Here is a 26,207-nt window from a genome sequence, read left to right on the forward strand (position 1 = left end):
GAGCTTATTCTGTGTTTTGGGAGAGGCATGCAGGGCCTGATTTATAATCCTAAACACTTTGTAATCATGTTAATGTAGATGTGACGTAAACTGTTTTTACTTGCTTAATAATTTTACTGGCTTGGTAATCCAATTAAAATTCTATTGTACAAAAAAAAAATAATGAAGAACTAGGTTAAAAAGAGGACAGTAAGAAGAAATTATCTTGAAAGAAGTACGCAGAATTATTGGTCTCTCTTAGGATGTTGAGTGACTGTTAGCAAAACTGGCAAACTCCTGCTTTCATGAGCTCTTCCCTTTCCCCCTGGTGAAGACAAGCAGCCTTCTTGCTTGCTCCCCATGGACTGAGGAGCTCTGGCGGGTCCTTATGAGCCTCAGGTGCATGCAGCTACACTTAGTGTCCAGAGTCCAGGGTTGCTCTGCTTGGCAAGTTATTAACTGGCATGCAAGTTTATTGGAGAGCTGAGCTTTGAGGCCTGACAGATTTGTTCTTGAATATACTGGGGAAGTGTGTAAAAATAAAAAAAAAATTTAAAAAGCAATGGGAAAAATATTGTTTTGCCGATATCAAACTTTGACAGTGTTTTAGGAAGTCAAAATTTGACAGTGTTATGGAAGTGGAATTGTGCTAACATGCCAGCCTAGATGAGATAGGATCTGCACCTTCTCTTTTGTTTTTCTCTTGCCCAATCTGGCTTAAGGGATTTTTCTATTTTGTTTAAACTTGGGTTTTCTAGAGTTGCAATTATGTAAATTACTTTCAGCTAATATTGTTATACTGAAGTCCAAATCATTTTAAAAAGGGGTTTTCTAGCTCCTAGAATGGTTCCTATGTTAAGCTGGCAGGCATGTCTTTTATAACGGTAGTGAGAAACTGAAAATATCTCTGTTCTGTGTCCCTCAGACCATCAGCATGCAAGATCCACAAGTTTTCATAAGGGAGATGGGGATTATCTGCAAGGATCTGAGAAATAGATTTGCAAGCAAGACAATGAGTGCAACCTCTCTTGCTCTGACTGCAAGAGTTAATGCTCTGTACTCCAATATCTGCAGGCATCAGAGATTATGGCAGTTCCCCATGGGGCCATTGCACATAGTTCAGAAGTGGAGTTTGGCCATTCCAGATCAAACTTACCCCTGATTTAAAAAAATAAATAAAAAAGCAAATACCACTTTTTCAGTGTAGCAGCTTTAAAACTGTTAAATATCTTAGCCCTGGGGGCAGTTTTTGAAGCCTCAAATGAGTATTATACTGGCTGCACTTTTATGTGCAATAGATTTTCCTATTTGCTTATGACAATATTTGGGAGTGGCAGTTTGTAGTCAAATGCTAATTTATAGTGAGTATAAATTTCCATTCAGCTCTGTCAGTAAGAGATGGATAGGGTCAATTTTTATTTATTTATTTACTTATTTATTTTTAAAGAAAATTAATGTGGGGTAGACTAAAGAAGCTGGGAGATTTTTTAAGAAAACCATCACCAGAATGAATGTATCAGACTAGAGCATCTGTTCAAGTCAGGTTTCAAACAGGATATGTTTCTGATCCATGCTCTACTTCCTCTGGCTGCTCATGTGAAAAAGAGCAGGCACAAACACCAGGAATATGTGGCCCATGCCATGGGCCCAGAAAAAAAGGGAAGTGAGCAGCAAAGAGCTGGGAGTGTAGAGTTCCATCCCCGCATCCATCACCAGGTGGATTGGGTGGAGAGAGAGCAGCTCGGCCTTGCAGAGGGAGACACATCTGGGCATACAAATGTTACCCGTATTGGATGGATGGTACTGGAGGAGAAGCACTCAAACTTTTGCAGTTTCTCAGATTATTAGATGGCAATTAAAATAACTCCTCGTGTAAAATGCAGTCAGGTAACAGGATACTCTGACTCATTAAGTATATGCCTGCCACAGCTTTTTCTCAGAGTGTTCCACTTTCTTGCTGGGTTCAGGATGTTAAATCACTACTTGCAACAAGATCTGTGAGCCAGCTATTTGCTGGGTGAGCAAACCAGGTTCCCAAAACACAGCTGTGAAGTCAGCTGCCAGTTGGATGGCTCTCCCTCCCACCCCAGAGCATTTGTACAATAACTTGTTTCTTCTTCACAGCCTACAATCCCCAAGGCATAATGCCTTGTTAAAATCTAATTGTGAAATACAGCTTTCCCATTCACCTACTATCATCAGGATGTTTTCCCTGTACAAGCTAGATGTAATAGCATAGCACTTAATTTGTCGTGGACAGTAGTTTGACGCTCTCAGCTGCAGGCTATGCTGTAAGGTGTCTATTTGTGGGTGTGTGTGCTCTTCTGTAGCAGGTTTCTTGGTTTTGCAGGGCTGGTTTTCATTGGGAGTGGTGTGGGCACAGCACCAAAAAAGGGCAAACCATCTTCCGGGTGCTTGGCTTGGCAGTGCTGCCTTGAGCACAGTGTGTGTGCATGAGGTCATCACACTGAGTGATGGGGAGTTAGATGTGAGTTTCTCTATATTTGTAACTGAAATAAACCTTTAGCTATATGCCTGAATTTCAGATCACTGCTCCACTTCTTAGCAACCAGGAGGAAAATAAGTTTTTCCTCACCTGAGCTTGAGGCAGGTTTCAATAGAATCACACAAAGTCTCCTGGAGATAGGAGAGCCAAACATTTGTGGCTTGCACCTCCAATTTCCAAATTTATTTATCCTACTGGATACTATTTGTGCTTGGAGAACTTTGCATATACTAAAAGTTCTGCATTCCCTAAGGGAAAACAAAACATAGTTAACAGATGAATTGTCCCAAGGCATCAGATGCTGCCTAGAAGAGCTGTAGCTGAGGAGGACTGCTAGAAGGTGAGGCCTGCTGACCCCAAGCATGGCCCCTGAGATAGATAGTCACTGCTTTCCACTTTGGAGTACGAACCTTTGGGGAGAATATGGCTACAGCAGGGTCACCTGGCTGAACAACCACTTGTACTGCTTCATTCTTTCCCATGGAGCATGTGTCAGATAGATGAAGGTAAGAAGAGGGTTGTGATGACCAAGACCACCCCTTATCTTCTAGCAGCTCCCACTGTGAGCTGCCATCACTTCTGCATGAGTGGCACATGGTGCCTGCTCTGCTCACCCCTCTAGAGCAGGCTGGCTCATCCATAAGATGCTTGTCCTGGGACTTCTTTAGCAACTGTAATGAACTTCCTAGTCCTAAGGTTTAATTAGCTCTTCTCATATGCTTTTGATTAGCTCTCACCTCCTGAAGTATAGCAGAGGAGTGTCATGAAACTGAGGGTGTTTGGGACACAAGATAGAGTCATGTCGGGACATCTGTGCATGCAGATGGCACAGCCTAATCCATTTTGCCTGTTGATGGAGCCACATATGGGCTTTGTTTCAGGAAGAACTAGTTGGTTCCTTCCAAAAGAGGACTCAAAACCAGACATTTATATAGTGTGGGTGCTCAGCGGACCAGGGCAAAGCACGACCTGCTGAACTGAGCATGGTGCAGATGTGCAGAGCGCGGTGGGACCAGGGATCAGAGTGGGCAAAGCATTTCCCCAACAAAGACAATGGAAAGGACATGTGTACCCTCTTCTGTGATCTTTCTCTGAGCCAAAAGAAGCTGCAGCACAGCAGCAGTCCAGCCCTTCCTCTGCTGGTGAAGCTTTCAGGCTTCATTGGGTCTGGCTGACTTGAGCCAGGCAGCTGAACCTGCCTCCTGTTTGGGGTGAGAATGCTCTTGGACTGCCTCAAGCCATGTTCTCTTCCACAGCTTCACTCCCTGAGAGCACAGGGTGACCCACATCGCTCTCCCTTCTAGAAATAAATATGATCTTCCCTCAGAAGGGAGTTTCTGCCCTGCAGCTCCTCCACAAGAGACAGCAGCTAGGTAGGGGGTTATGTTGTGACTGGTTGAGATTTTTTTTAAACCAAAACACTGTTTGGCTGGAAAGTATGCATGATTAGAAACAAAAATGTTGAGAAGAATTCTCAGTTTAATTAAAACTTTAATGTGCAGTCTTTCATTTCTGGGCTAAACCATAAGAACTGTTCCAAAGCAGTCAGGAGGATAAGAACCCACCTTAGATGAGAGGCCCCCAGCAGCAGCGTATGTCCTGGCTACAGCACTTGGGGCTCTTGCCTGCAGCTCTGCCACTGAAACACAATGTATTCGTCTTCCCTGCACCAAATCTCCAGCTGTCAGTTCCTCTTTCTGAGCCATGAACTCACAGCAGAGTTTGTGAAATATTGCACCCCCAGTTTGACAGGCACTTAGGAACACTCTTGACAGGTAAAGATAGATTCTCCCTGCTCCTATTATAAATTTTCCCTGTTTTCATGTGGTTCCTTATTTTCTTTGATAAGCCCAGTCTAAATTTATGGTTATATTCATTCTGGCTGTACAGTTGAGCAACCATTGGCTTCCCTGTTCTGATGAGAAACAAGAACATTGTTTGGTATTAAACAATACATTGTTTTGGTGCTTTTGCTGCTTTTGAGAATAAAAACATCAGAAACAAAGCCCAATAATGGGGTAATAAATAAACTGGCTTTTCCTTTTGCAGAAATATTTATACAAAAGTCCACTGCAAGTTAGATTTCAGGGGTTTCCAAATCACCAGCCAGACAATTAGTGGGATTGTTCCTTATACATCCTTATTAAAGGATATCTTTCACTCTTCAGATTTCTACCTGTCATAGAATCATAGAACCACAGAATGGTTTGGGTTGGAAGGGACCTTTAAGATCTTCTAGTCCAACCCCTCTGCTGTGGGCAGGGACACCTCCCTCTAGACCAGGTTGCTCAAAGCCCCATCCATCCTGGCCTTGAATGTTTCCAGGGTGGGGGCATCCACAACCTTGCTGGGCAACCTGTTCCACTTTCTTATGTGTTTCTTACTGCTTTATTAGGTCAGTTCTTTCTGAATACGTCTCCTTTGTTATTATTGCCTTAAAATTAGCCACTGTTATAAAAAGCAACTGAAAAATGGGAAAAGACATGAGAAAAACAACTTCTCTTTCAAACCATCACATTATTTCTGTGCATTGTGCTCTTTCTAGAAAATGAGGGAAGGAAGGAAAGCAGCTGTCTCTGGAGCCAATAACTCTACAAATGAACTGGGGGAAAAAAAAGAAAAAGCAGCAGGCAGGGTTCTCCAAACACAACTCCCCCTTCCACCAATTTTTTTAATCTCTGCTGTAGGCTACACCATTGGATGTTTTCACTATTTCTATGACTTCCCAGTAACTTTACATTTGTATCTGTAGTATTCTTAAGAAAGCTTAAATTTAGTGTTTTTTTGACAGAAGAAAGACCCTTTCTAGAAGCTGGCTTATATGCTTAACTGTTATATATTTATTAAGTTATATGCTTAACAAAATGAAAGTGTAGTATAGAGTGGGAAATTTGATTTCTACTCAGGGTTAGAATGTAACTGTGTACTTTTTTTGCTTAATTTTGTTGATAAGGCTTCTGGTAGTTGGGCAATATAATGATTAAACTTTGCATCTGAAAGATAGAACTTCTGTTGTTGTCTTTTTTTATATGTTGCCATTTTAAGTCAGACCTCCCTGGACCAATACCTAGGTACTTGCAGAGTTTGCAAAGGCCTTGATCATGCTTAGCTCCTTCTTATCTCAGTGTGAACTTGACAGTCAAGGACTGAAGGATTTAACATCATTATAATTGGATGATCTAGGAATAGAAGAATTTATTAAGTCTGGTTTTCTACAGTGCTACTGTAGGAATGTAAAGCAATTCCAGCCCTGTCCTGCATCCCCCACTTTGTCCCATCCTCCTTTGTGTTTCTCCTTCCTGTACCTCTTCCTCTTCAGCTGAGCAGCTCTGGGGCACGTTTATGCTCAGCCACATGTCACTCAACGTGGCTGAACACTGCCTCTCAGGACAGGCAGTAGCCCAGCCAAAACAAGCTCTCACTTAGGTGGAAACAAGTGTCATTCCTCAGATTTAGCCCTGGTTTTCATGAAGCTGGCCAGCAGGTCTGAAGGTTGTAAATAGGGAGAATGAGACTGGCAGTCATGGTGCAGTTTTGTATGCCTGCAGTGGGGCACATGACTATTTTTAGAAAACCAGACTGAAAGCAAGTGTTCATCCCAAACAGGAAGAGTGTGCAAGAGAATCATGGGGATCATAAGGAAACAGGGAAATTAACTCCTATGCAAAGACAATGAGGTATATTCATTGCCTTTTTGTCATAGCGACAAAGAAATGTGCAGAAATGCATTTTCTCTCCCTTTCCAATTTTAAAATTTTGAAGCAGTCAACACTTGTGAGCTCTGAGTTTCACAGAAGCTTTACTTCAAGAGCGCCTGTGGTAAACTGGAGTGGCTTTAGGCATTTCACCGTGAGTAGCTGCTGGACTTTGCTCACTTCAACATCCTGACCTTTGGCCAGCTAAGTTAGGAGAGATGCTGGTTGTTCTTAGTGAAACATGATCATAGTGTACTCACAGAGGAACCTTTTGTAAAGTGTCCCTTAATCATCTCTGGTCACCATTCAGTGGCTGCAATGATAATTTAAGTGGAAGAGCATGTAAGAGCATGAGTCTTCTTGTTTCTCTTTGTCCTAAGAAGACCTCCCTGTGGCTGAGGTCTCAAAGCTGCATGCAGGCTGGGCGTTGAGGACACCATTAAGTGGTGGTACCATGCACACTGTGGCCTAGCTGCTCACCCCACCTCCAGTCGTGTGGTAGCCCCGTGTGGGTCACAAGCCTACTGCTGCTGGGCAGCCAAGGAGCAACCCTAGGCTAGTAACTCTGTTCAGGCACCATTCTTTAAAGCGATATTATGGCTGTGGTTACATTTCCTATGGCTTTAGCAAGGATGTAGACTACGCCATAGGGAACCTGGTCAGTGACTCCACTGTCCAGTGACCAGTCCTAGATGCCCTACCAAATGATTGACAGAGGAGTGATTATAGAAAATCCTTGTTTCAAAGAAGTCTGTCATCCTAGCTAGCGTCATGCTTAAAACCAAGTATACAATGAGAATGTGCTTAGTTCAGCCTCCCATGATGTGGGCACAGATCAGGCAGAAGCACACACTAGCCAGCGTCTGCAGTGGCTCTCAGGAGTTGTGTGCAAGTCAGTGTGTCTCCTCAGCCACCATCTGTCCTTCTCTTGCTTATGCAAGTAGGAGCATTAACTCTCTCCTTGCTCCAGGTCTCCAGCAGTTGTGCTCAACAACTGCTTTTTCAACATTATGTTTAATCTTCTGAGGAGATCAATAGCAAGCCAAAAGCAATCTTCTCATGTGCAAAATGGTCTTTTCAGAAGTAAATGCGTGAATTCAAAATATTACATTTTGTCCCCTCTCAAATCACGTATCTCAGTAATTGCAAAAGAAAATGACTTTGCCTTTGTTTACATCATCAGCATACTGAAGAAATTACATGCAAGGCAATTTTAATCTATTGAGGCTTCATTCTTAACAATCATTGTTCTCAAAAGATCATAGAATTTCCAAAGAAGCTCCATTAAAATGACACAAAAGCAGTCTAAAGCCTCAGTATAACCTTACTGCTCTTCATTGGTCTTGTGGCACATCCTCTGGGTAGGATTTTACAAAGGACAAAGTTCAAAACACGGATACTTCATCACCTGGTCACTTTATCTGCATTTTCTTGGAATGCACTGTCTTACTCATGTCACCAGTTTTGTAATGTGAAACATACGAGAATCAAATTAAATCAAATTGTTCATGTCAAACATGATGATGTGGCACCAAGAATGACTTGGCTTAATTCATATTAATAAAATTTCCACCAATCAAAATTTGACCAGCTCCTCACATACACCCCTAAACTAAGCAGCTAATTTCAGTTATAGGTGGAAAATAGCTTTTTAAATTTTAATACACAGGAGAGGTGTTCAGACCTCAGACGTGACATGGAATTCTAAGTTTGTGGACAGTTGATGCACAGGTGACAACCTGCTAGTTGTTACATTAGTCTGCATACTAGGCAACATGTCCATGTTCAGGGATTCCATGCTAAATCATATTATTGAGTCAGATTGGGTAAGACTGGAACAGCTTGTACAGAAACACCTTTTTCTTCAGGAATAGTCTCCAGTAATATAGTGGGAAGAAAAATGTCTTCAAGTGCAGATCTCTGCCTACCTCCAGTGGTGCTCTGAAGATAACATGCAGCCAGAGAAAGGTCAGATTTCAACCATCTCAGATGCATGCAGACTGTAGCAATTTTCATCAATTAAATATGTTCCCCTTAAAAATATACCTTGTGTATTCGTGGAAAGGGTAAAGGGTAAAAAGTCACTGCTGTTTTTGTTCCTGAGATTTTAACTAGTTCTTCAGATAAGGGAGTATCTCTCTGATATTAAGGTCATTTGTCACCTGGTTAAACCACTGACAAACTGCCATTTCCTGTATAATTGCAAATGCCACCTTGCAAACAGCTATGGTCTCAGGTGCATAGTGAACATTATTTATGTCCAAGAGCCAAGGACAATAGTTCCCATCAGTTACGGCTCTACTAATGAATAAAACATTCCAGGGTCTCTTCCCTGGACAGAAGAACAGCACAACACACAATATTTTAATGGAAGTCTTCTCCTTCCCCCAGAAACAAAGTGGATACACATACATTGCCTACCCTGGACTGTCCCTGCCCCATTCTCTTTGAGACTGTGCCTGGGGCATTGCAAGTTGGTTGGCCTAAAACACTTTCAAGAAGCATGTGAGCAATTAAACAATGTAAATGCACAGTCCCAAAGCCAAGCTCTATACATTTTCTTGTACAGGTGTAGGCGCAGGGCCAAAGGGGGCTGGGTAGAGGCTCAGGAAATGTTAGTACAATGAAGGAGAGGGGATACAGCCCTAGGTACGAATATGTGAGTGGGCTAGGTTCTACAGGTATCCACCCTGCAGGAGACAAGAAGTATGACACATCAAACAGGGCGGACCTGGGGGTATGGATGTTGCTTAGAAGAGTTCATTTTGTGCCCCTACCCTCTCCGTTAGCCAAAGGAAAGGCTTCTTGCTTTCTAAGGACTTTTTCATATAGCTTCTGAGTCTAACCCCAGGGATGTGGTTATTGCCAATTTGGAAATGCCTTCTTTAAAATACAAACTTTCCATTAGTAACAGAAAATGTGGTGATTTGGTGTGTCCTGGATGGGATATACTTTCAATTTAAGTGTTATGAGTGACACAAGATCCTAGCTCATTGTAGAAGCATCTTCTTAAGCAAGGAAGGGAAGGAACAATTTAGCTAATGGATTCAGTAATTACACCATTCAGACCATTCTTCTCATTCCTAACCATTTCGGCTATTATTGGCCTTGAAATCACAGACACTTTGCCTGTTTTATCTTGTCAAATATCTGTAGAGGTAAGTTATGTCAACAACGCTCTCGGGTCTTTCTTTGAGAGCAAAGTGTTTTACAGCAGAAGTGTAGTCCCATAAAAAATCACCATACAGTGGGGTTTGGTTACCGCTGCCCATTAACACAGTTCTTGAGCACTTTCAAGTTTAATTAGGGGAGTTCTACCCAGCAAGGTGACCTGGGGCGGCTCTGGCTGTTAGAGTCATGACCTGCTAGCAAGTCCATGCCAGCAGTGGGCCCCACCGCGGGTGCAGCCATGGAAGTGAAATTGTCCTTTTTCTGTTGGAGTGTGTTTGTTTACAGGGGGTGGTTTCACACAGGATTGCAAAGTTCATCCCTGGAGTTATACTCGCATTTCTATGCCACAGAAGTGGCTCTGTAGGGGTATAGCTCTAGGACTGCATAGAGCAGGTTTGGTGGAGTAACTGCTGATAGATGGGCAAACCCATCCTACTTTCTCCACTGAGAAAGCCAGTCTTATTCTTGCAGTAGAGTACTTTTGGTTGTAGTCCTTAAAACTAAAGGAATCTTGGGAATGGAGTTTCTGATACAGTTCTGGCCTGCAAACCTGCAGCCCAGCTCCTGCCTCCCCTCAGAGGAGGTGGTGGGTGGGGAGGAGCAGGCCAGAGGCCACTGTGGGAAGGAGGAGGCCAGGCGCTGGCGTGAGGCGAGGCAAGGCAGAGGCACCCAGCAGTGTGAGCAGATCCACACTTGGCCACGTAGACAAAGTGCATTGCGATGATGTGCCAGGAGGTGGGACCATGCTTCAGGCCTGCTGTAGTGTACACTGTCACTAGGAGCTCTCCTCAACCTCCCTGCCACCCCAGCATCAGAGGCCAGGTGTCTGGGTCTGTCATCATCTCTTAGCCCCAGGATAGATTTTAATGTGACTTGGTCACATCAGCGTTTTACCATAAAAAATCCAGTTCATTTTAACCCTGGTATAAAGCTTATCTGTTCAACACTAAGACTTCTCCAGTAATTATGCCCTCTCTGCAGATAGGAGCGCAGACTCTGCCTGGCTCACATTCTGTACTCTTGACAATGTACCAGCATTCCGTGATGTGTCACTTCTGCCATAATGTAAAAGCTAGGAACTAATGAATGCAGGCGAGTAGTGTGTGCACATGTTGTGGCCACACAAATGTTGTGGCAGCAATAGAAATGTGATGAAAAGTACACAATATGCCTGTGGGAAGGATGCAGTGGGCCCTTACATTGGCATCACCAATTTACAACATTTGTGAAAACATGATGTGAAACGTTGGTCTCAAGCAACCACATCAGGCTGGTGAGTGCTAAACCTTTTTCCCATAGAGCGTTTTATTTACCAAGGGACCAAAAAGCAATCATCAAATTAATCTCCCTTGTAGATATGTCTATCCAGAACCCAGCCTGTATTTATTTTACTGGAAAGCAAACATCCTACAGAAACATTATGGTTGTGGTGATACAGAAACTCTTTGGGTTTTAGTGGTTTCTTAATTTCTTTTTTTAATGTCCTAATTGAAAGCAATTACAATCAATGAGTTTATTCACTATCCATCTGCCTAAATTTTGGAACTTAAAACCTCCCTTCAGGCTTAAACAATAGCACAGAATCTTGCATGGGGAATCCTCCAGGGAGTTCCTCTGCACTGAAGTTCATTGCAGAGTGACAACTGAAGTGTTTGCTAAAATGTAACACAAACTTTGTCTAGCAACAGTTCAGGTTATCAGGGCAACTCTGGCTGCCCGCGAACCAGAGACACCTGAGATTAAAACACAAAAGAGGAAATCCTGTTGTGTCCCTAGCCACTTGCACAGCTCTACAAGCCTCTCCTTGGCAGGTCCCAGAGAGAATCCTACCTCCCACCTCATCAGCTTAGCTGTCCTCAGCCCGTGACCACACAGCACCTTGTCCTAGCAGCAGCAGGATTTGCAGCTGCTGCTCTCCAGGAATCTGGCAGGCTTGTGTGGGATGACGTTGCATTTAAGAGCACCTCCAAGGACTGTATTTTTTATCTGGGAAAAGCTCCTGGTTAAAATCAGAGCCGGTTTTCCTGGTGGGACTCCACCTCCAGGGCTGTGACGTTGTCCTCTCCAGTAGGGACATGGGAAGTGGCCAGAGCTGGCAGACAAGAGGGGAGTCTGCCTGTGCAAGGGCATTTTCCGAGCTTCCAGTGGCAATGTAAAGGTCAAAGAACTGATGTGGGTTATGCATTGAGACAGTTTCAGTCTTAGAGAACCCGGAAAACAGTTGTCTTTGAGTGCATGCTTGAGTGCCTGAGCACCTCTGAAAACCTCTTGAGACGATGTAGTAAAGCTGTTCTGAGACATATAATTATACGTGTGTTTGAGTGTTGCATATGATCCATCGATAAAAAAACAAAAAAAGTGTTTTGGTACCTACTAGGGGCTGCATGTTCTCTGAACAATCTTACCAGTTTTTGGTCTGTATCAGCTTTAAGTCCGGAAATGGAGAAGTGTGTTTGCACACTCACATTGCATAAGAATGAGAGTAAAAAAACATGTTACTCATTTCAATAACGTGCTGTTGTGTCATTAAACATTCAAATGGGCAATAAAATTGTTCTACAAACCTGTGTGAACCTGTTAGACCAAACACAAAAAGGTTTTGTTAAAAAGACAAGGAAAAGAAAGAAAAGGAAGGGGAGAAAAGGAAAAAGAGGCTGTTAGTGTTATGAGATCCCGTGATCTAGTGGTTGGCAACCCTGCCCATGGCAGGGGGTTGGAACTAGATGATCTTTAAGGTCACCTTCAACCTAAGCCACTCTATGATTCTATTATCCTGTTTTTTTGTGGCTGTATTGTGGCTGACGTAGAGAATATATATGAATATGCTGATAAACTGTAAAGACTTCTGTGATCAGAGACCTTGTGGGTTGCTCATACATTTGTGTGTCCTTTTGGTGAAATGTTTTACCTGGAACATTCCCTTTTCATTCCACTGCAATCTCTAAGTAGTCTCTGAAGACCAAATGTGACCATAAAATTCAGCCCTGTGCTCACTCCTTACTGTTCCTACTCCTTTCATGTTCTCACATCTGCACCATCACAGGATGCCAAGCTGCCAACCTGAAATCCTTCCTGAAAGCCTGTTTCCTACCATGCTCATCAAAAACACTAGCTCTCACCCAGCTGAAGACCCTCTCCAACAAAACAATGAGCCTGTGATCAGCCTCTGGATCTCCAAAAGCACTGGGGTTTGATCTTTGAAAAAATCCCAGAAACCACTACCAGTACTTTATTAGGGCTTTTCATCACATGGTACACAGCCAATTAGCAGAAGCAAGAACATGTATCTGTTCTAGAAAGGACAGGTGAGGGGAATCCCACAGTCTCCTTGAAAACCTTCTTTGCATTGGGGTGCAGTCCTCATCTGATACTCGTCAGCACATTCCAGTGCATCTCACTATTTTTTTTTCAAATATTCAGTTATTTTCTTTCACTGTATTCAGAACAATTATTTAGGACAAGCTTTTCACATACAATTCCATGCAGGAAAGAGTAAGAGGTAACAGAAGATCTGTGGGGAAAAAGCATGGACCGGACTGCAAAGACCCTTCTCTGTACTGTTTCCATTCATATCTCGTGACATTTTGCCCCTGCTTAGCTGTCAATCATCAAAAAGAGGAAACAATTACATATTTATGGTAGTACTGTAATGGAGGGTTACACTATCACTGAGTCAAGCTGTAAATTAGGAGGCAAGATACATTTCTATTCCTACAGCAGCTCAGTGGTGCTGTATGAGGAGGGGAGTGTGTGTGCACATACAAAACCGATCCTCCTCCCACTGGGATGCCCGTGCTGTTAACCCTTTTCCACTCTGGCTTAGACGTATCCCTCTCATGATGCCAGAGTCAAAATAAAAAGGCATATGGAAAGTCATATAATCACTATGAACGGTGTGCATGAAGTCAAAGGGTGCATAATGCTGAGAAAGCCGGTGGATACAGATAAAACCTTGCAGAATTCTGCCCAACTTTCTTAGGTTCCCACTAAAAGCAGCCTGCAAGACAAAATAATGCATTTTCAGTTTCTGCCATTGAGAATGCTAGCACCTCAGAACACCACGCAGCAACTTGATCTGCTGATTTTTCACTACTTTAAACGGTAGTGAGGGCTGATCTTGGAAATGAACAACAAGCTGGAGCTAAAAGTGAAAGCGTAAAAGGAAAGCTAAGAGTCTGAGCCGCCTCCCTGCACATTCTTGATTCACATGGTATGTTGAAGCGCCTTCTAAAAGTGAGCATACTGCATATTAGCCCATCACCTTGCTAGCAGAAGTGCGTTCTCCTTCCACTTACTACGCTTCCCTGTGCATTCAAGTACATGTATCCCAAGTTACATGATAGGATTCACTTTGTAATGCTTCTCATTAAAAGTTAAGATCAGCTTGTTTTCCAACAGAAAAATGCAAAGAGAAGAACCATGACTAAAAAAAAGATAATAATGTGGTTGAAGGGAGTTCTGTGAGTTTATACCAGCTAAATGCCATTTATACTCGCTTCCCTATATACATTCGTGAGACTGAAGCATGGGACTGATTTTGGCAGAATCTCTTGGATTTTAATCCCCAGATTTGAGACTGATTCTTTCTCCAGTCATGGGCAATTTTTTTGTGTGGCAGCTTCCCTGCCTGCAGTGCATCTCATGATGAGTGAGTTACGCTTGCAGAGAGGAATTCTGAAGATAAAAGACCTATGCAGTGCACTTGGGCTGCAGGCATTTTGGGACCAGGATCCAGGCTGCAGGTGTGTTTGTACAGTGCCTAATACACCATGGCCACAGTGCTGTGGATAAACAAGTCTAAAAGTCAGAGCAGACTGCTAGCAATCACCATTTGGGTTTGCTCCCAGCAACCATCGTAGCGATGCTTCTTTTGCCAGTCTTTGTCATCCTCTGAATTTTGCTCTCCTGCATGGAGACTTCTAACTTTTTTAGCTGTTCTTTCTATATTCTTTGACTCCTCTATCCCTTTTCTCTCTTGACCAGCCTCTGAATCTGTAGTATAAGGATGTTTCTAAGTTTGGCATGTCCAGACTAAGCCATTCAAAGGATGAGGACAAATAATTATGAAGGACCAACTGATACCATCTGACAGCACTTCCTCCACAGAATCCACGCTCGTGCAGTCTGTCCTTGGGAGGTTCAGACACTTCTCTTTCCTCACAGGGATGTCTTGATGCTGCTGACTGCATGCTGCTTGGCTAGAGCTTTGGAATGAGCTTTGATTTTTGGACCACAGAGAGACAGAAGACAGGAGCACCAGCTAAGGAACAACCAAACTGCAAGCTTGTTGTTAAAATTACTGATAGGTAGGGTGGGTAGTTTGGTAGGAATATAGACAGTGTGCCTGTGCATGTGTGCAAGTATATACAAATCTTTTAGCCAGGCAGCTTTTGATTTTTAGCTTGCTACAAATATGATTAATTGTGGATGCACTGTAACTATGTTCTTTTTAAGGAGAATTCATGGAATCTTCAAACTATCCCACTACACAAAACTCCCCCAGCAATCAGGCCAAGCCCTAGATCTTGGGTGAAGCCACTCAAAATAAACCACGTGTAGCCTCTTGGGGAACTCTGCACTTTTGGATCCTTGAAGCCTTGAGAGAAATGGCTCCCGCTCCTCCTTGCTATACCCTTCCCTTCTGAGCCATTGCTCCAAGGTCACGGCGCAGCCCGGGTAGCCCTTCCTAGAGCCAGCCAGGGCCAGGGCTGTGAGCTGCCGTCATGCTCCTGTGACACGCCGCTTGCTTTCTGTCATCCCCAGGCTCAGGCAGCTCTCAGTTATGCCCCATGCCCCCTCCTCCCACTGGCAGTTCTGCATGCTGCTTGCCAAGCTGCCAGATCCATCATCCACGGCATGTTTCAGTTTGGTTTCTCCTCTTGACCGCTCAAGAAGGTGTGTTGTTTGCTTTGCCTAAGTGCTTCTGGGGCCTAATGTCCCGTTGTTATGTACAGACCATTCCTGCTGTCATGAATCATGTTTTACCACCCCTTTGCCTTACTTCTGCACCAGGCTTTTTTCTTCCAAGCAAACACATTTGAGTTCCGTGTTTGCAGCAGAAGCAGTGCGCTCCAGATATTCGGCGCACGGCTCTCGCCCCAGGAGCTGCAGACCATTTTCTTGTGACTGAATGCAAACGGACTCTGTGCAGCCTGAAAACAACTTTGCCAGACACGTATGAAGAAAAAGGTTTTGCTGAAAACTTTGTGCCGTCAAGCAAAATATGCCCTTTTCTTATCTTATCTGTTGTAACTCAAGCTATTTGCACAACGCCTTGTGCTAGGAAGGAGTTGTTTGTACATGTTTCACTCCCTTTTCTCCAAGTTTTGAATTTTGAATGAAATCTTTCTGCTCAAATCTCTGCCCCAGCCCCCCATCCGCAACAACATCGAAGTTTCTCTTGTCCATTCCTCCTTAAGGTTCGGCCCAGCCTTCTCAAAACCCATTAGCTTCGTACTTTTTGCGATTAATTTTCAAGCTGCCGCTAAGAGCTCTCAGCATCTGGCAGTGCTCACATCTCCATTCCCTTCTGTCCCACCCACTCGGCCTCAGCCCGAGAGCCCTTAACAAATGACTCCCAAGGAATTTAAATGGCTAATGCTGACTGACCAATAAAGCGATGCATAAACTCCATGAGCAGGTCGCACTGCTTGTGCCATTAGGAAGAAGGGCTGCTCTGGTGGAGGCGCGAGCCCTCAGCCCGTTGCGCTCGGATCGTGGGACGGGGTGGTAAGGGAAATGCCTCTTGCCCTGTCCGGGCTTTCTGTCTGCCTCTGGTTTAGTGGGTGGTTGGGACTGGACATCTGTCCATGCCAGGGTGTTGAATTGGGGTTTTTCCTTCCTTTAGAGGAGCTTTACGAGCTGTATGAGAAGGAAGCAAAAACTTCTAAGCTGGAACTATGAACTGTTATGAATACCTGCCTGAATTTGCATGGCAACCGGCATAGCAAATATCAGAACTGTGAAAACCAAAATGCTGATATTTTAGAAGACAGGAAATAAAATGAGATTTCAGAGAGGTTCTTTCTATTATCTTTAACGAAGTGCAAGATAGCCATTTACAACTGTTGTTTGCTTTGTTTTCAATGGGATTGTCTCTGCCATCTTCTTTCTGTGTTGACTGGTAGTGTTTTTGGCTCTTATTTGAGAGACTGACACCAAAATGAAGCTTTAAAAGTGGGTTACAGCTTTAGGTAGAGAATTTGGGGCTTACAGATTGAAAGTGGCTAAGACTAAGCAAGATACATATATGCAAGTGTTATTAATACAAGTGAACTCTAGCACACTGACTACTTGGTAGCATTTTAAGAGAATGAAGTTTGGCATTATTCTCACTAAGTAGCCTGTAAAATGTTTAAAGATTCTAAGACATAGGACATGTTCATCTGTTCACCTTTATATATTTATTTGTTCATTTATTGCTTTATTGAAGTCAGTGCTGATAGCAATAGCAGAGTTTGACCTTAAACCTGGAAAAAAAAATCAGTTGACTCTAAAATCTTTTAAAATAATGTAAAAGCAAAAGAGGAAAACATATAAGATTCAGCTGTGCTCCAGCTTAAACTAACGTTCAAACTGCTCCTTGCCACAAGGACCAGACACAGCAGCTGTGTATCACAGTGTCCTGTCCTGAGCTGGGTGGCTCTGGAGCCATGTGCGAAGCGCTCCATGAGCTTCACACACCTGAGCTTGCCATGGACTGCAGCCAGTGCTCAGAGTACATGAGGGGTGTCCCAGGAAAACTTCACTTGTGTCTGTTCCCATTGTGACCTGGTGGCCCACACTGGTGCCAGCTGCTGGTGTTGATTCTAAGGCCTTGCCAGGTGTCTGAAAGAGCTGAGAGAGCTTTTAATTAAATGGAGTGAACACAGTTTACCTAACAGCCTGCAGAATGGATCTTTTTTGTTCACCTAGGCAGGGCTGCAGGACCATCTCCCAAAAAATTTGTTGTATTGTTGGTTTGATTATTTTTCCATGGGTTTCTCATTTAGCTTTGCACTGTATAACTGAGATTAGTTACTGTGAAGGATAAAAACACATAGTTAAAAAAGGAGGAGGCTCTTTGCTAGCCTTTTTAATAATTTCTCTTCAATTCTGTATTTTGGTTCCATTCTTTGTGAAGGAATTGCATTGAAGCAAACATTGCTTGTCTTCTTTCTTCAGTCTTTAATCTGAAAAAAAAAATCCCAGTTAAGGTCAGCAAAAGATAAATCTCAGATGACACCTGTCTCAAATATCATTTCTTTCCTGAAATGCACAAAACTATCATTTCCAAATGATGGGTATTTCCAACTGAGCTGTAATTTCAATAGACTGAAATTGTCTTGAATTAGCACAGGAGCAGTGCCTCCTGAGAGAGTCCCTACCTTGGTTAAATATTTTTTTTTATTTATAATATTAACCCTGAGCATGGGTAACGAGTACTGGAAATCTTTTCCTTGTACTTGTAAACCTTATTTCTCAATTTCAACCCAAGGTTCAAAGGTTTGTACAGACCTCTTAGATCAGAGGTCAGGTACAAATTGCTGCACTTTGCAGCTTCGTTCTGCCGATATGACAGAATTTCACAGCAGAGACAATTACCTTCCATCCCCCTCTCCTCCATACACAGGCAACGCCAGGCAGTTAAAAGCGTGATATGTACAAGCCAGCCATTGGTACCTGAGTTTAATAAATAACTAACTGAGTTTCAGTGGTGCAAGGTGCACATTATAAAAAGGGGTCAAATGTCAGTGCACAAAGGAAAAAAAACATGCAGTCACTGACTAAGCCAAATGCTTTAACACGCTTTCAGCAGCAAACGTTTGCATCCAGCTCTGTGGTCCTCTCCATGCTGATTTTCATTTCTGTGACCTGGGGGAGAGGGAACACAAGTTGGGCCAGTCTTGGCTTTCCCTTAAATCACTGCCGAAATCAGAGCAGCAGGCTGGGCCCCCTCTTGTCGCTGCATTCAAGTGGTAAAGACAGAACTGTGAGAAGGTGGCAGTAACAACAGCACTAAATATTAGTGTGAACTGTAATTTCTTACGCTATTTAATTGTTATAACATAGTAAATATTCTTTGTGTTAACAAGCCACCTGTGTTGTGTTTCTTTCTGGGATCTCCATAAGAGTTGGCTGAAAAAACAATAGATCAGAAAAGCTGGAAACAGAACTGCAGTTTCTGAAACTTACTAGATATTTTTGCTTGCAATGTAGAATGGAACATGTTGCAGTGGTGTTACGCAGGTAGATAGGTAGGTAGACAGATAGACAGGTAAATAGATAAATAGACAGAAAATCAGACACAGGCAGATATTCAGGGACAGACAGTGTGTGTTCTACATTCTAGTAACAGGCCTATCCCTACATCCAGAGATCAGCAAAGGATTTCACAGACACTCATAGTCATTGAATTAGTTAGTCCCCTTATATATGTGTGTATGTAGGAACTGGACTCAATAATCCTTATGTGTCTCTTACAACTCAGGATATTCTGTGATTCTATGATTCTATAACAGTTTTCTTCTTAGAAATAAGAAGTGGAATAGGTTAGTGTCTTATCTTTCCTGTATAACAATTAACAGATGGTTCTACTTCTTTTTTTTTTTTGCTTTTTGACTGTCGAAGATCCCTTTCACAGTCTTATGGCAAAAGCTTGCAAGCTCATAGTCACACTAAATGACACTTCTTCCCTTCCTGGAAAGTATGCACTCTAAAGCAGATGGTTGGTGAGGAGGACACACTTTTCCGTACCAGAATCTCTGTAGAGAACACTGCTTAACTGTATTTGTGATAAACTGACTCTGGAAGAAGTTCTCCATTCATTCCAGCTCATCTACAATAGGAAATATTTGTTACATACAGAGTGATTACGTTGCACTTTATTTATATGTCATACACTTTCCTGTCTGACAGTGGTAATAATAGACTTTGTGGACTAGATTGAAGTATGGGAATCTGTGGAGAAGGGAAGGGTTGTGTTTCCTGATTTGGAAAGCTGATAAGAGTGATTACATGACCCATCTCTCATCTTCTCAGCCTTCCTCAACACGTGGCTTCAATATTGTGCAGGATAGTAACTGCAGGCGCAGCCAGTAATGGCCCTATTGAAATAGCTAAGAGTTGTATAATTATTTTGAGTTGGACTGGGTAGATAGTCTGGGGCAAACTGTACAACACACAGGTTACACAACTTGTTGGGACAAAGTTCTGAATGACTTGCAACAAAGTGCATTATACAATGAGAGAAGAGACTGGGTTTCACTTACTCAGCCTTTCTTCAGAAGTGGCTTGAGTTGAGATGGCTGGTTTTGCACTGAAGTGGGTTGAAACACTCAAGAAACACACTCCCCATTACCAGAATGCACATTGCAGAAACAAAGAAATAAAAACTGTGTTGGTGAGATGCTGCAGGTATTGGTAGTGCTTTGGCAGATACCAATAACTTTTTCATCAATATCACAGGCTGAGCTCCAAGCTCAGGAAAGTTTTCTGGCTTTATTACTCTGGTTATCATTTTTAAAATTTAGATTGATTTGCCTTAATAGTCTTTCTGTGGTTTCTAGACCAGGAGGTCGGATGGTTGAGGAGCCTCCATCCTGTGAATGATCACTCTTGTGTGTTGATGGTGCTGATGGATAATACAAGTGGAACTTCCAACAGGCTGTCTAGGATGACTCTCCAAATTAAATACGCCTCAGAAGAATGCAGAAAGGGTTGGTAACTGAATAAACAAGAAGTTGGCAAAATACAAGCTTATTATGTAGGGGAATCATAATTTCAGTTGCATTTGTTTATTGAGTATAAAATTGCTGTGACACAAGATTAATATGACTACAAGAAGTGATATAATATGGCTAAGAGAATAAGATCTGTCAGAGCTATAATTCTTAATAATAGTCATGAAAACAAGCTTAACCTTGGAATCCTAGTCTGAAGTTGTAGCCAGTGGTTGACTCTGTAAATTGAGGCAAATTCAAACTCCCTGACTAGCAGTGAAGTTTTTAACCTGGGAGATTCCAACTTGTTATCTTTCAGAATAATTTCAGATTTTTCCTAGTAAGAAGGTGCAAGTAATTAAAGAATAGATTTAGAGGAACTTTTCTATCTTTTTTTTTTTTAACTAAAAGCACTGATTTCATTGGTGCCTGGGGGACATAACCAGTCCCTGCAAGACTTTTAAGGCAGGGATTACAGTAGTACTGATCAGTGTCTTACGAATATATTCATAGAAGCCATTAGTCCTACAGTTGATATCAGGGGGAGTAGTGCTAGATGCTGATTGTGCTCCTTTATGGAAGACTCAATAAGAAAGAGGAACTGGCAATCAAAGAATTCAGCCAACAGTTTTTAGCATGTTTGAAATTAAACTAACCACTGTTAACATGCTTGGGCCACTTAGGACAAATTTAAGCAACTGAGAATTGTGTACAGATCCTTGCTCTACAGGAGCTCCATGCTGAAAATGGCTTCTCAAGCCCTGAACATTGACCTAGTCCATACCAGGAAAAGACAATCTGGTTGGAATAAATTTGGAGTTTAAGTCTGAAATGTGTGGCTTGCTGGTCAAGATCCCTGATGTCATCATTAGCAGAAGTGGGAATTTCAGCAGCTAGTCTTGGGATTTAGTAGGTCAGAAAATCCTTCTGTCCAGGAAAATTTGATTCAAGTGAATCATAGAATCATAGAATCATTAAAGCTGGAAAAAAAAACACTAAGATCACCTAGTCCAACCATCAACCCATCCTCACCATGCCCATTAACCATGTCCCTCAGTGCCACATCTACATGTTTCTTGAACACCTCCATGGACGGTGACTCCACCACATCTCTGGGCAGCCTGTTCCAATAATACCTAACCACTCTTTCTGGGAATAAATGTTTCCTAATATGCAACCTGTACCTCCCCTTGTACAACTTAAGGTCATTACCTCTTGTCCAGAGAAGTCCTCAAAACGTACTAAGCAGCTCCTCTCTTCCAGTTGTCTCTTCCTTATATAATCATCAAGTCTCTAGTATTTGACTTAGTGACAGTACCCTAATCCTCCCTGGCCTTACTTCTTCACATGCCAGTCTGGCTAAAAGAGAGATGGGTGAAAAGATCTGGTTTGGCTAAGAGGTATCGGCCACTTCTGTTCCTCTGTCTCTGCAGGGACCTTCAAAGCTCTGCAGTAGTGCCGGCAGCAGAATTACTCACACAGCCAACATGTCCTTGTCAATAACTACACAGGTCTGATCTACAAGTCTCCTCAGACATCTGCCTGAATGATCCAGAGTGGGAAAAGCCACCTCTTCAAAACTTTTAAGCTCTGGGTATTTAAGCCTGAGGCAACTTTTTCACCCTGCTCAGCTACAGGCAAAGCAATGAGTCTAACACACTGCAGGTAGCCATCATGGTCTGTTGACCCCAAGTGTTTCTTTTTTGTTAAATGTCCAAAGACATCATCCATCCCTCTGCTGAACAATGACGTTTTGTCTAGAAACTTTCCCCTTTCTGTAGGAACAACTCAGAAAAGGTCCCTGCCCAAAAGGCCTGATTTAAATGACCTGCTCTGTCTTGCACCAATGCAACACAGGTCTCAGCTTCAGGCTTTTGCATTTTGTGAGTGATAGCAGGTGGGGAGCTCAGCTCCTGTCCACCATGGAAAACCATGGTGAGGATTAGCATCTGACTGCAGCAAGCAGCAGGCAGAGCAGCACCCAAGGCTATGGTGAGGCGGGTTCCTACAAGAGGTAGGACTTTGTTTCACCACTAGTGCTGGAAGGAGCACCTTGACGTTATATACACAAAATGCATATAACAATCCCTGGAGGCATTCAAGGCCAGGTTGGATAGGGCCATGGGCAGTCTGATCTAGTGAATGGCAGCCCTGCCCACAGCAGGGGGGCTGGAACTGAGTGGGCTTAAAGGTACCTTCAAACACAAACCATTCTATGATTCTGTAATTGTATGTAAACTTGCCGTTAGAAAAGAGTCAACTTTAAAAAATAAAGAGGTTTAACTGCAGCAGCGTGTACAGAGCTGCTACTGCAGGCCAGCAGCAAGATTACTATGCGCCCTTATGATTGCAACCAAAAAAATTAGGAAGGTCACGTTTGAAACAGTAGCTGATATTTCACTCTGTCAACATGGTGTATTTAGTTAAAATGTTGGTGGCTGACCTTCTCTCCACAGCAGCAGGGGCTGCAGCTCACAATGCAAAGCTGTGGTGGTTCCTGAAGCAAGCAGGCTGACATGTCTCCATGAGGGCACACACTGTAATCTCAGCAGGAATTTGTGCGGTCCAAAGCACCCACAAGGGCCATCACAAAGACAACTGGCACAGAAGTCAAGGCTTTCTCTGGAGAGGGGTCTGGTACAGCGCCTGGAGGTGGGGCACAGGTGTCCCCTATTTTTGAGGAAAGCTCTGGGTGGGATGCTGCATGCACTGCCTAGGCTTATCATGAAGCAAATGCCAAAGTTGCTTGGAGCCCACACGTGTCCCCATGTGCTTCTGCTGCCCGCTGTGGTGTCAGCTCCTATTCCCATGCCCTGTGACTGTTGGTGGCTCTGTGGCCAGCAGAAGGCAAAAAGCAAAACTGTACGGGTGAGTTACTACAGACACAAACAAAGCCCTTCATAGGGAACACGAGAGGAATTGGCAGGTAGTTGCACCCACAAGAACATCAGTTATGTCTCTGTGTGTGCAGAAGCCTGTTTTATCATAGATGGCAGAGGTGCAGGTGATTGCATGGGGTGATGCTGAATGCTGTATGAGCCCAGGCTTAAGCTGTTACAGGGACTGCCTTTTCTTAAGTGATAAAGTCTGACCAGTGAAGCCTTCTAGGAACACAGTGGGATTCCCTTGTTTTGTATCATACAGTTATTTCCTTTTTTATGTCTTACTAAATTCTCACTCCACAACTAGCATTTTTTTGCCCGCTTCCTGGGTACCAGATATAGAAGATACACTCATTGTCATCCCTTGCATCTGCAGACCCAGACAAATGTCTTCAAACGGAGATGGTTTCTTCAGCCTCAGCCCTTCTCAGCATCACAGTCTACCTCAAAGACAAAAAGGCCAAATCTCCTTAGCCACGGGAAAGAGAAAAAACAACAGCAGAGAAGGAACAGCTCTTGCTCCCAGCAGGCACAGAGGAAGAGAGACTTTCTGCTTCCCCTTGCGGCAGTGGCCAGCTCCTCTGCAAGCCCTGGGGCATTGCCTTCTCTCTGGGGCCCTGAGCTGCCTTTGTCCTGGGACATAAGATCAACACTTGGCCCCATGCTGTTGTTACTCAAGGCAAGGTGTTCCCATTTAAAGAAAGAGCTGCTTAGTACTCACAGTACGCTTTAGCTCAGACACTGTGGGTGTAGTAGGTTTTCCATTTAATATTCTCAGCTCTGATTAAAAAAAGAATAATAAGAAGGGAATTAATGTTCAGGTCAAGAACTATTTGCACACACCTGGCTGGCAGCAGGGAAGGAGTTTCATAAGCAGGAGGAGGTGAAATCTGACTGGTTTCAGTGAAACATGTACATCTGAGAGTTCACTTGCGAGTGAAGGAGAGTCCCTGCAGCACAGAGCTGAGCCAGAAGGGCTTAAGGCTCTCAGTATCCTGCAGAAGTCAGTGGCCACCCAACTGAGCTTTGAAAAATCCAGCAGGCTTTATCTTTTTCTGAGAAAAAAAAGAAGCCAGTCTTGTTTCAGTCTGGGTAATCAGTCATTTAAAAATTGGTCATCTCCAAAATGCAAACTTTCTCATTAGAAATTAATATTTTTTGCCTGTCTTTCTTTTTTATGAGTCTTTGTCACGGAGATCAGGTGTAATTTCCACTTCATAGGCTAGAAACCAAGCTCTCATCTTTCACATGACACCACATTTTGACGTTGCTTAAACTTTTGACTCTGCTGTTAGCACCAACCACACCACATGGATGCACAGGAATCCATCTGCCTTTAAGCACACTGCTGAACTCGCAGCGTTAGCTCCTGCCCAGGTACACCTACAACACGTGGTAGCAAGTTTCCATGAGCACTTTACTGCAGACTAGAAGCATGCATCAGTAGTGCTGAACGCTTCCGAAAGAGGTTGCTTTGCAAAGATTTTTTGAGAGTGACTACTTTTCAGCATGAACAGGCAAGGTAGTGCTGGCAGCACAGGAGGCAGTAACAGGAGGAGGGAACACTCTGTCTCTCCTGTGTTTTTTCTCATCAAAATAGGTGATCTCTGAACCCTGTGAAGGTGTTGACAGTGTCATGTGGCAGTGACTGTTACATGTGTATTTATGTACATCAAGTTGGTCTTCAAGGGTCCTACATAAGGGCAAAATGCATTTTATGTTCACGATAAGTTGTTCAATAAGATAATGTCTGCAGCTGAGGTGGCCTGGCCATCAGCATTTAGCAGCAGTTTCAGGTACAGATTCTGATATTAGGAGTTCAGGAGCTTGGCGCCATAATCTGTACGGGACCCTTCCAACTCAGGATATTCTATGATTTTATGATTAGAGATCATTTTGCTGATGCTGGGGGTCGTGCAAAATGCCGGAGAACAAGCCAGTTCCTGGACACCACTGGCAGCTCCAACCCAATCCCAGCAGCTGGTTCTGCCGGGTCAGGGAGGCTTTGCTTCATCTCTGCTCTCTCCACCCTCCCAGTGCCTGTCTGCAGCTTTCTAGACTACAGCCCCACCGTCTGAGCCAAGCCCACAACAGGATACAGAGACTTTTATTTTGTAAGTTGACCTAAAACTGATGGCAATGACTCATTTTTAAACTTACCTACCCCTGGAACAATAAGTAATTCAATTGCCAACAGGTGGCCCATGTGGAGATAATGATTATTCCCCAGTAAAACGTCTGTTTACCAAGCTTTGCTTTTACTCAGTGAAAGGTAAAAGCACATCTTTAGGAAGAAATTGTCAAGTGAAAAAAGTTTTTTTCTCTGCTTTAATTTCTACTAATGATGTCAAATAATTCCCAGAAATAAAACTGAAATGTCTGGCTCCAACACATTAAAAAGAGAATAATTTTTATCAACTACATTTAAAAGCAAGAAGCTATCAAAACTGATGCATGTCTATGAAAGACCTGGCTTCAAAGAAATCGTGCTTTCTGAAGGAAAAATTCTGCCTGGACATCACCGTCACTATCGGTGCCCCTCCACCTTCTCCATTTCCCTCTTTGCTCTCCATATTCTTGAGAAGAGAATGGCTGTTGCACACCAGCAGCACCAGTGTGTAACATAACATAACAACAGACCAAGGCTCAGAGACATATGATTTCCTAATCCCAAATGCATTTTCAACCTGTCTGCACGGTAATCAATGCGACACAAATGATCAAACGTTGTCGTTAAGAGTATTTACCAGAATCTTTATGGAACTGTGACTAAATAATGCCATCACACAGAACAAATAAATTTGGCTGAAGCTTTATCCTTTACTAGAATACAGGCCACTGAACACAGACTGTGGCAATTTCTCATGGTGGTCTGCAGTTTCCTACAGGGACCGGTGCCCTTTGACAGTCAAAATAAACCACTCATAAATGCAAATTGTGGCAAATAAATGAGAGAATGATGCAAAGGCTGATGGAATTGTAAATAGAAATAAGGAGGGACCAAATGAGTAGCACTCAGTAGGTGGGATCTACTTACCAGGCAGTTGAGATATGGCCAACACAAGATTGTGGCACTTAGGAGTAACAAACATAAGACTTGCTTGCTGGGTGCTACATAGGCCCAGCAAGCAGTGCCTCTGGAATGACTTGGAGTTAGAACTGACAAAGAACTCGGCGTACATTGCTGGAAAGGAGAGTGGAGAAATGGGCCTCATGAGACAGCAGAGTGGGGAGAAGAGAGACAGGTGGTCTTCATCCCTATGTCCAGCAAGGG

General features: G+C 43.2%; 1 protein-coding gene across 7 annotated transcripts in view; it reads left to right on the top strand.

The window, feature by feature from the left end:
- The window catches only part of RBM47 (RNA binding motif protein 47), a 78,779-nt gene that overhangs the window by 42,571 nt on the left and 10,001 nt on the right, over positions 1–26,207 (top strand). Inside the window, exon 1 of one of the 7 annotated variants that reach the window (XM_021394139.1) lies at positions 15,975–16,080. The exons of the other annotated variants lie outside the window; for them this stretch is intronic. The gene's annotated coding sequence lies outside the window, so the exon portion shown is untranslated. Of the gene's footprint in view, positions 1–15,974; positions 16,081–26,207 lie in introns of those variants that run through there. 7 annotated transcript variants of the gene reach the window in all.

The sequence above is a fragment of the Numida meleagris genome, chromosome 4, assembly GCF_002078875.1.
Source record: "Numida meleagris isolate 19003 breed g44 Domestic line chromosome 4, NumMel1.0, whole genome shotgun sequence".
In the NCBI taxonomy this organism is placed as follows: domain Eukaryota; kingdom Metazoa; phylum Chordata; class Aves; order Galliformes; family Numididae; genus Numida; species Numida meleagris.